At 34.5% G+C, this 9333-nt stretch overlaps 1 long non-coding RNA gene across 1 annotated transcript in view; it reads left to right on the top strand.

Annotated features, from left to right (window-relative positions):
* Positions 1-3062, top strand: part of LOC128248908 (uncharacterized) — a 15326-nt gene extending 12264 nt beyond the window's left edge. The window contains exon 2 of the long non-coding RNA XR_008265061.1: positions 993-3062. This is a non-coding gene — a long non-coding RNA (uncharacterized LOC128248908). The remainder of the gene's footprint in view (positions 1-992) is intronic.
* Positions 3063-9333: the final 6271 nt, after the last annotated feature.

The following is a 9333-nucleotide window of genomic DNA, read 5'->3' as shown; positions in this document are numbered from 1 at the left end:
ATATATATATATATATATATATATATATATATATATATACACACACACACGCACACACACACACATATATATATGGTTTTGTCTATCTTGTTCAAAAACATAAAAGTGTTTAATATCATTTTGTGTTAGAAACGTGTGGAGTTTTATAAATGTTTATTTATATGAAGTATAAACGGATTAAATTATGGGGCCAAAATTTTGTCTGGTTGGCCTTTTAGTCTGTTACACATTCACAGATATGAACAATTTGAACAAAACTGTGGTCCAGAAATGTAATTCCTGTTTACCCTACACATAAAATTTATTCGTGGGTGACATATTTATACTATATAGGTGTATATTTCTATAAATGAAGGGGTGCTGAAAAGTTCTTGGCTTTAAGGAGATTGCAAAAGGCCTGGTTGGAGGTCCAACCTTCTGAGTTCTTTTACAGGGCTTACAAAAAACTGAAGGATCACTGCAATAAGTGTATGAATCCGAGAGGGTAATATGTTGACTAGAATCATAATTAACTGATCCTCCTGTACTTTCTTTTATCCAAAGCCTGGAACTTTTCAGCACCCCTTGTATATATAAATATATACATAATAAAAAAATTATATGATTTAAGTGTTCAATTGAAATCCATTAATTAAATTTCATTTAGTTAGTGAGAAATTTGTTTGCATTTCAAGAACTGTGGATTTAAATTTTATTTGATTAGTTGCTAATTTGTCACCCATCCTGTTTAACACCACCACCTAGTCATTGAGTACTTTCACAAGCATTCTGACTAGGTCTTCATTCTGAGAATAACTCAATATCATCTTGATGCACTGCAACCCATGAATCATGGTTTTTTTTTTCTCTTTCTCCCAACCATTCTCAGAAGCAGAGAAGAAATGATAGCATTGCCCTTCCTCCTCCTCTGACTAAACCTTTTAAATAAATTCTATTATACTGAATGTCCTGTTATCTATAAGTTTGTCAGATGAAAAACTTGGTCTTTGCAGGATTTCCTGGATTAGTGAGGTCAATGTTCAGCTTTAACATCTGCAAGGAGGAAGTCCAGAGGATTACTGTTTGGGATAGAAAAGATTGTAGGAACCAGGAAGTAAGGTAATGACCTAAAGAGGATATGCAGCTAACTAGTCCAATGAACAGGGGGACAAAATAAGATAAAATTACCTGTATGTACAATGTGTTATCAGAAAGTTCTGAACTGCACGTCATGGAATTGTTTTCACCCAAAATTCTTGTGCAGTTGATCATCGTTAGTTGCCAACCTTCAGTCACAAATAAACTTCATGCTATTTATGTGTTCAATTATTACATTGGATTTTGCAACATTGTATTAGAACAGCAGCTCTATGATTCTCACAATGCCTGACAAATTTGAGCAGTATGTCTGCATCAAATTTTGCATGAAGCACAGCAAATCTGCTATCAAGACCTTCAAAATGCTTTCTTGAGATTTTAACGAACATTCGTTTAGTTAAACACTGGTTTTTGAGTGTTGTGTGTGTCTTGAGACAGTTGAGTGTTGGGTTAGATCAAGACAATGAGCAGAGTGACTTATCACTGGTAAAACACCAAGAATATTTCAGAAGACTAACGATACACATACAAAAACAGTGTTACTTTTGTGAGAAACTGGCAACAAACTTTGTAGACATGCAATGCATGTTCATATTTTCCAAGAAAATCTTTTGACAAACTTTGCAACTGATTCCAGTCATAAAGTTGACAGTTTGTTTTGCAGTGATTGTCGTTGGGTGAGTTCACAAAATTGTTCCATAGTTTCTAGGGATTGGTTGTCCTGAACAACCAATATCTTAAACTAACAACCAACTAGTCTTGAAACACAGATGCCATTCAAAAGTTTTTGCTTGACCTAAAGAATGTTCAGCAAAATCTTGGTGAAGCATATCAGAGGTCATGATAGAAGATTTACCAAATTCTATGCAATTTTTATTTAGCAGGAAACAAAAACTTTTTACTAATTTGCCAGTCATTGTAGAAATTGCCTCATCAATCTAACACAATGTTATAAAATCTAACATAGTAACTGCGTATAAGGTGGGTAGCATGAAGCCTGTTTTGTAGGCTGACTACCTATGATCATCAGTTATGCACACATCTCCATTGAACTTTACAACCACAGCATGTGCAGTGCAGTGCAGAACCATTCTAATAACATCTCATACATTACACAAGTATGATGGGAGTAACAAACATGAACTATTAAACTAGTCAAACAGTTATCCATTTGATCATCTATAAACAACTGGAGAAAATAATGTTTGATCTTGTGTTTTATTTTTATGATAGCTTGCAAGATTCAATTCATTGTTGTTAGGTGTCTCCAAATTGAATGATGAGCAGCTGGAGCCATTGCTATGAAGTGGTAGTTTTATTTCTAGATTATTGGAAGATATGCTTCCAGGATGAGGAAAAGAAAAGGTTTTTTTTTTATATATTTTATTTTGACCAAAGAGTAACACTTCTGACATTCATGAGAGATTGGGGGGAAGAAATCACAACTCCTGGTAACCTCTACATTGCTCTTTGTAAGCATCAAGTCTGAAAGTCAATGATCACTGGCGGGCCTACCAGCATTATAGGTCAACATCCTGAGCCATTAGTCATAAGGTCAGGCCCATGTATCTGGTGACAGGCCTTTGCCAGAGAACCACTTCCACATCCTTTTAACAAACAATTGTGCTACACAAGTGAAGGTGCAGTACAAAGCAGTGCAACAAAATATTGAATTATCCTCAGCCTGGAGTGATATCAAGTTACCTTCAATAGAGTTTCTATGTCATACCATTTCTGTAGGATTTATAACTGCATAAATGAAACAAAGCCAATTTGTGTTGAATGACAATCATTAACAATTTTAAATGCTGAGAATGTATAAACAACCTGAAATATGTTTTGATGTTAAATTCTTACAATTATTGCAGATTTAATAGCTTTGCATTTTGTTTTGTTTTTCCACTCCAAAAAAAAAAAAAAACTAATTGTATTATAAATTTTATATTGTAAAAAAAATGATAAAATATTAATTGCTACTTCACATATAGGTGTGTTCCAGCTTTTATTTTTTAATTTTATTTTTGTTTTTATTCACAATTGTACACTACAATAAAATGGTGTTGGTTAATGATATACTTGGTAGTGGTCAGCGAGAAAATTTCAATGAAAGAGAAATCAAATTTGAGGTCATTGAAAGTTCCAAACAGCTGACATTGGGTGTCACAAATGTTAATACCAAACCTGGTTATTGCTAAAACTGATATTTAAAAGTCAAATTGCTGAAATAAGTTATTGTTAATAGAATTAAAATTTTTCTAACTATTAATATCATATTTTATATTGGCAAGAAAAATGTTTTAATGCTCTGATCTGTATGTACATGCATCAGTGGCTTAGTAGATAAGATCACTATTATTCTGAGCCTAGAAATCAGCAAGGGTTCTGAGTTCAAATGTAATCCAGTTCTATATACACATCCATGAATAAGATGCCTAATAATGATCAGAGCTCAAACTGAACAAAATAGATTTGAATATTAAAACTTTTTCATTTACCAAGTTTGTCTAATTCATGGTAGTTGTTCAAAAGAAAAAAAAACTGTGCACAAGTAACTTGGCTCTGGATTACACTTACTGTGGCATGTATATTGGCTTTTTAATGCTCTGTTAATTAAATAAATATGAAACATTTGCTTACCTATTGTTTTTCATACAGATAGCATCTCTGAATTATTTAATTTTCATTAAACTTTACTATGTTTGGTAATGTTAAGCTTACATTAAACCTATTATAAAATATATTTTACATAAAAAGTGTCCAACAACTTAATATTTGATAATGACATTCTTTATTTCTGAGCATCAGTTTCCATTATATTTATATATTTGGTATTGAAATACATAATTACATACCATGGGTTTGACATTTTGATGCATTAGCAGATGAATGCATACAAACTGGATTTTCTGTTTGTATTTGATAAACTATGGCATAAATCCTTCATGTGTTAAACTGAATGAAAGAAATATATTAAAAAATAAAAATCATTTTAAAATTCATATATAATTTTATTGTTGCTAGCTTGCCAGATTTCCTTAAATTGGAGGAAATATTGATTTGGTTGTACTATTGTAATATTTTAAAAAATTAGATTTTCAAATTACTTTTTTAAAATATTTCCTTGTAAATACCTAACTTTTATAAAAGCTAATCTTTTTCCCCATTTAAAATTGTGTTAGATTTTATAATTCTAACATTTTGGAAAAAAAAAAGATAATTCTAAAAATTCTTTTACAGATGCTTTGAGCAAGAAAAATATAAGTTGATGTTATTATGTGTAAGGTGGGAAAGCCTAGATAGATAAAGCTTTCATGATCAGATATATTGTTTCTTTACAAAGCTTCACAAACTTTAATGAAATACTTGTGTTTCAACAGTGTACTTAGTTCCATATCCCATTTGGATCAACAATATTAGTCATGCTTCAAAAACTGCAATTGAACTCATCTTCTTCATTCATAAGCATATTTATTACTACCTTTATTTTATTATACTATTTTAATAAAGTTCAGAACTTCTATCTGTGAAAACACTGTTCTACTTCAGTTTTGTTTTTAGCATTTCATATATATATATATATATATATATATATAAGTGTGTTCTTCAAACGTTGGGCCTCATGGAAGCAATGGCCAGTGACTGAAACCTTTGGCAATATGCCATGCTTATGAAGACCTGTCAAGCCAAGTGAAACTGTAGTCATGGCTAATGCTGGTGTCATGTAACTGGTACCCATGCTGGTGGCATGTAAAAGGTGGCAGTGTTGTGTAAATAGCACCCATGCCAGTGACACATATAAAGCAACTTATGAGTGTTGGGCCTCACAGAGGCAATGACAAATGACCGAGACCCTTGGCAATATGCCATGCTGGAGAAGAAGACCCATCAAGCCAAGTGAAAGCATTCTCGTGACAGTTACTAGTGTCATGCAGGTGGCACATAAAAGCACCCATTACACTTTCAGAGTGGTTGGTGTTGGGAAGGGCATCCAGCTGTAGAAACCATGCCAAATCAGACTGAAGTTTGGTGCAACCCCTCAGCTTACCAGCCCTGGTCAAACCATCCAACCTATGCCAGCATGCACAATGGACATTAAATGATGACGATGATGATATATATATATCTGTATGTTCTTGTGTTTCTCTTTTTATCTCATCTACTAATGGTTAGCAATGGAAATCACTGAAGTTATTACAGAAACTCATTCTTCTATTTTAGATGCAAGTATGGCTATGTGGTTGTGTAGTAAAGAAATTTACTTTGCAACCACATGCTTCTTGAACGAGTCTCTTCTCCTAAAGCCTCAAATTAACCAATGCTGTTGGAAACTACACAGTACCCATGATTTTTGGAAATATTTTTTCACCCTCAGAATTGCTGAAGTATGGAATAAAATAATCTGCATCAGTTATTAGCTGTCTAGACATTACATCCTTCAAAACTTATGCTTCCTGAAATTACCCAGCAGTACACCTGATGCCCCCCCCCCCCGTTTTACAGTTTTGGTTACTTTTCCTAATGAGTTGTAGTGCACCTGAAAACTGTGTACAGTAAGTTTGTTATTATTATATATGTATAATCAAGTCCATATTTGTGTGTACTTCTGTTGTTGTTGTTTAGTTTTAATCAAACAGAATTGTAATTAATTTTGTTTCAGCCATGGCCATCCTGCATTTTTGGTGCGGATTATTGAAGAATATATTATTAAATATGTCCTTTTATTATTTAAGATAATACCATGTGATTTGAGACTAATTTGGTTGCTATTTCTAGCTAGAGTGACCACATACATGCTCTTTTACTAAGCTTGTGGCTGAGCTTATGCTAACCAGTATGTTAAGTTGTGTTCCTTTACGTAAAATCTGTAACAGCCTTTCAATACATAGATTTTGCTAAAAGTGTTGAAGGTGATGGTCCAGCATAGCTGCAGTCAAATATATTGATATTGGCTTCATTAATCAAACGTAGAATTAGTTTGTCATCATTAATTAATGTTAGAGGCCTACTGATATATCCACAAGAAAGATGATAGCCCTTTTTCCCAAACCCCAAAATAACCAGCATGTTAATGTTTAAAATTCTGTATATAAATAAATAAATAAAATCTCAACAGAATATAAGAATTGTATACTCTTGAAGAGATTAGCCCTGTTACTTTCTTGCAAATCATCATCATCAACATCTAATGTCCATTTTTCATGTTGGCATGAGCTGGGCAGTTTGAGAGGATCTGATAGATCTGAGGACTGCATCATGCCTAGTGTCTCCTTTGGCATGGTTTCTATAACTGGATGCTCTACCTAATGTCAACTACTTTACAGGGTGTACTGAATACTTTTTTCATGCTCCCAGAACGAGTGGGGTTGCCAAGTGGCTTACAAGACTAAGATCCCTTTCAAGTGAGTGGTAGAGATAGGTGCCTTTATACTAGGAGATAAAAGGTCAAGGTATGAGAGAAGGGGCCAGAATAGAACATGTTTGTTGATGTAGGAGAGCTACATGGCTGCTCCTTATAGGAGAGCAGGAGCAATATAAAATATATAACAGGGTTGTGGGCTGATGTTCAGTAAGAGTTAATAGGTGCAATAGCAATGAAGAGGTAGGACTTCTATTTACATTCATATGCAATGTCAAATTGTCAAAATAATTTAGTTCAGTGTTATAGCCTTTCAAACTCATTAAGAATTATCAACATTTCTATGTCTATTTTACCTATGTTTAAAAACAGCGAGCTGTCAGAAACGTTAACATGCCAGGCGAAATGCTTAGCAGTATTTCGTCTGTCTTTACGTTCTGAGTTCAAATTCCGCTGAGGCCAGCTTTGCCTTTCATCCTTTCAGGGTCAATAAATTAAGTACCAGTTGCACGCTGAGGTTGATGTAATCGACTGCCCCACTCCTCTCCCCAAAAATTTCAGGCCTTGTGCCTAAAATAGAAAATAATATTTTTCTCTTGCTTGCTTGGAACAAATGGAATTTGTTAAGATAGATTTTCTACAGCCAGATGCCCTTCCAGCTGCCAACCATCACTTATTCTGAAGAAGGTAATATTTTCTCATGGCCGGACTTGTTTTCATAGATGACGTGAAACAAAAGTTTCTGGTTGTTACGCCTACAGTACAGACATGTAGTGTGCGCTCATCAGATTTTTGTTTTCACACTAGATGACTGAACACATTGATCAGAGATCATAAACCCATGTGACCAAAAGTAACTACTCACAACTACTCTGGGTCATGGTTTGCACAGTTCAGCATGTCCTGAGCAATTTCCATGCAGAGCTGTTTCTGCTGCTCTACCAGCACCTTGGGGACAAATTTCGCTGACACTCTCTACATGCACAAATCCTCTGTTAAAATGGAATGAGCTGATACTGTGCTTTTTCCCACTTCATGAGCAAGTGAACTGGCAGAATTGTTCTAGTCATGATCATCTCCCCTTTTATTTACTCTCTAGCAATTAAACTGACCATATTCAACCCAATTATTTTACTAGTTTTACATTCAAATTCACAATATCCAGCTTCTTGCACCTACCCTACAATGTCATTCTAAAAATAAATAATACATTGATGAAATCTCAAAGCTACAAAATAATGCATGATTATTCAAAACAATGTGAATAAATAAACATTACATTTGACAAAATGATCTGAATGCTAAAATGTTGAGACATGGAGTATCTAGAGATACTTCTTGAATCATAGACTCGTGGGGTCAATTTCCTGGTTTCCATAGCACATATTCCCCACTGGATGAGATGCTGGTCAATGCAGGATTGCCCAGTTTTGCCAGCTGAGGGAACTGCAGCAATGTAAAAGGAAGTATTTTGCTCAAGAACAATGTATTACCAGGTCCAGGAATTGAAATCACAGTTTTATCATCATGAGTCTAACATCCTAGCCACTAATCCATGTGTTCTCACATATATCTAGGGCTACATTATATTCAGTAGTAATCTAATCTGTCACCTCGTTTAACATCACCACCTGGCCCTCCTATGCATTCAGTCAATTATACTTTCATACTAGTATTCAGACTGGGTCTGACTATAACATGCTATCCTAATGTGCTGTTTCTGACAGCAACTGGCTATGGGCCATATTTCTTCTTCTCCACAATTCGTTGAGGACGTGATTAAGTCACAAGCAAATACAGTGTGTTTTTTTTTAAATGATAGGTTGTACTTGGAAGCATGTTTGGCTACGATTTTTAGCAAACCAATCAACTATACTAATGGTTCTTCTTCTTGTGTTTCCAAATATAAGTTTTCATAAAACACATACATCAGTGTTATAACCATTCTGAGAGCAAATAGCTCTATTTGGCATTTGTTTTGGAGAGATTTGACTTTTATTTCTTTATAAGTGACCATGTAGAGGCACCTTTATTAACTTATAGCCATTGTTGTTGTGCATTGTTTTCATTGATGACTCTCTGACAAAACAGTTCTATTCAAACTTAACTGGACTATTTAAAAGTAGAAAGTATTCCAGTAAAACACTGTAAAAACAAAACATCCCATTCAGGCAAGTATGAATAATTAAATAAAAAATAGCAAGCAAAAGTATTTATTCATTGTAGGGGATTTTTCATATGTGAAACTTTAATACCATGTCTGAATGGTAAAATTTGTCAGCACGTGTCATACTTTTGGGAAGTACAGTTAAGTGGATGTAAATGTACTGATTTCTCAATCCTAAACCAAAAAGTTAAAATGACACCAAGAGTGTTAGTAGAATACTTCCTTAATAGGTCTTGTCCAACACTTAGAAGAGAACAAAAATGATATCAAAAGTTTTGGGCTTAAATAATAATTCTAGAACCTTGCTTTTCCTTTAATTATTGTTTCTGATTTAGGCTCAAGGGTGAATACTTGAACAAGTCTAGTACTGGAACCTCCTTATCAAAATTGCTGGTCTTGTGTAAGGGAGGTAACTCAATTCAACATGATAACAAATTGAAAATAACATGTTAGGAATGATAAAAGCAACATCAGAATGAGTGAGCTGGGTGTAGAATGCAGTTCATATAATAGTAGGTGGGTGGGTAGTGGTATCCACAACAGTTCTTTCTTCAACTCTTTATACTTCCTTATTGTGCACATATGGCGGCACATATGGGGAGCCCTATGGCACACTTACGAGGGTGGCACATATAGGAGCACTATGACACACTTACGAGGATGGCACATCCTTGGCGGCTCATATAGGGAGCCCTATGGCACACTTACGAGGGTGGCACATCTTTGGCGGCGC

This window comes from Octopus bimaculoides, chromosome 1 (assembly GCF_001194135.2).
Source record: "Octopus bimaculoides isolate UCB-OBI-ISO-001 chromosome 1, ASM119413v2, whole genome shotgun sequence".
NCBI lineage: Eukaryota > Metazoa > Mollusca > Cephalopoda > Octopoda > Octopodidae > Octopus > Octopus bimaculoides.
The sequence above is the reverse complement of the archived record's forward strand: the minus strand, read 5'-3'. Positions and strand labels throughout refer to the sequence as shown.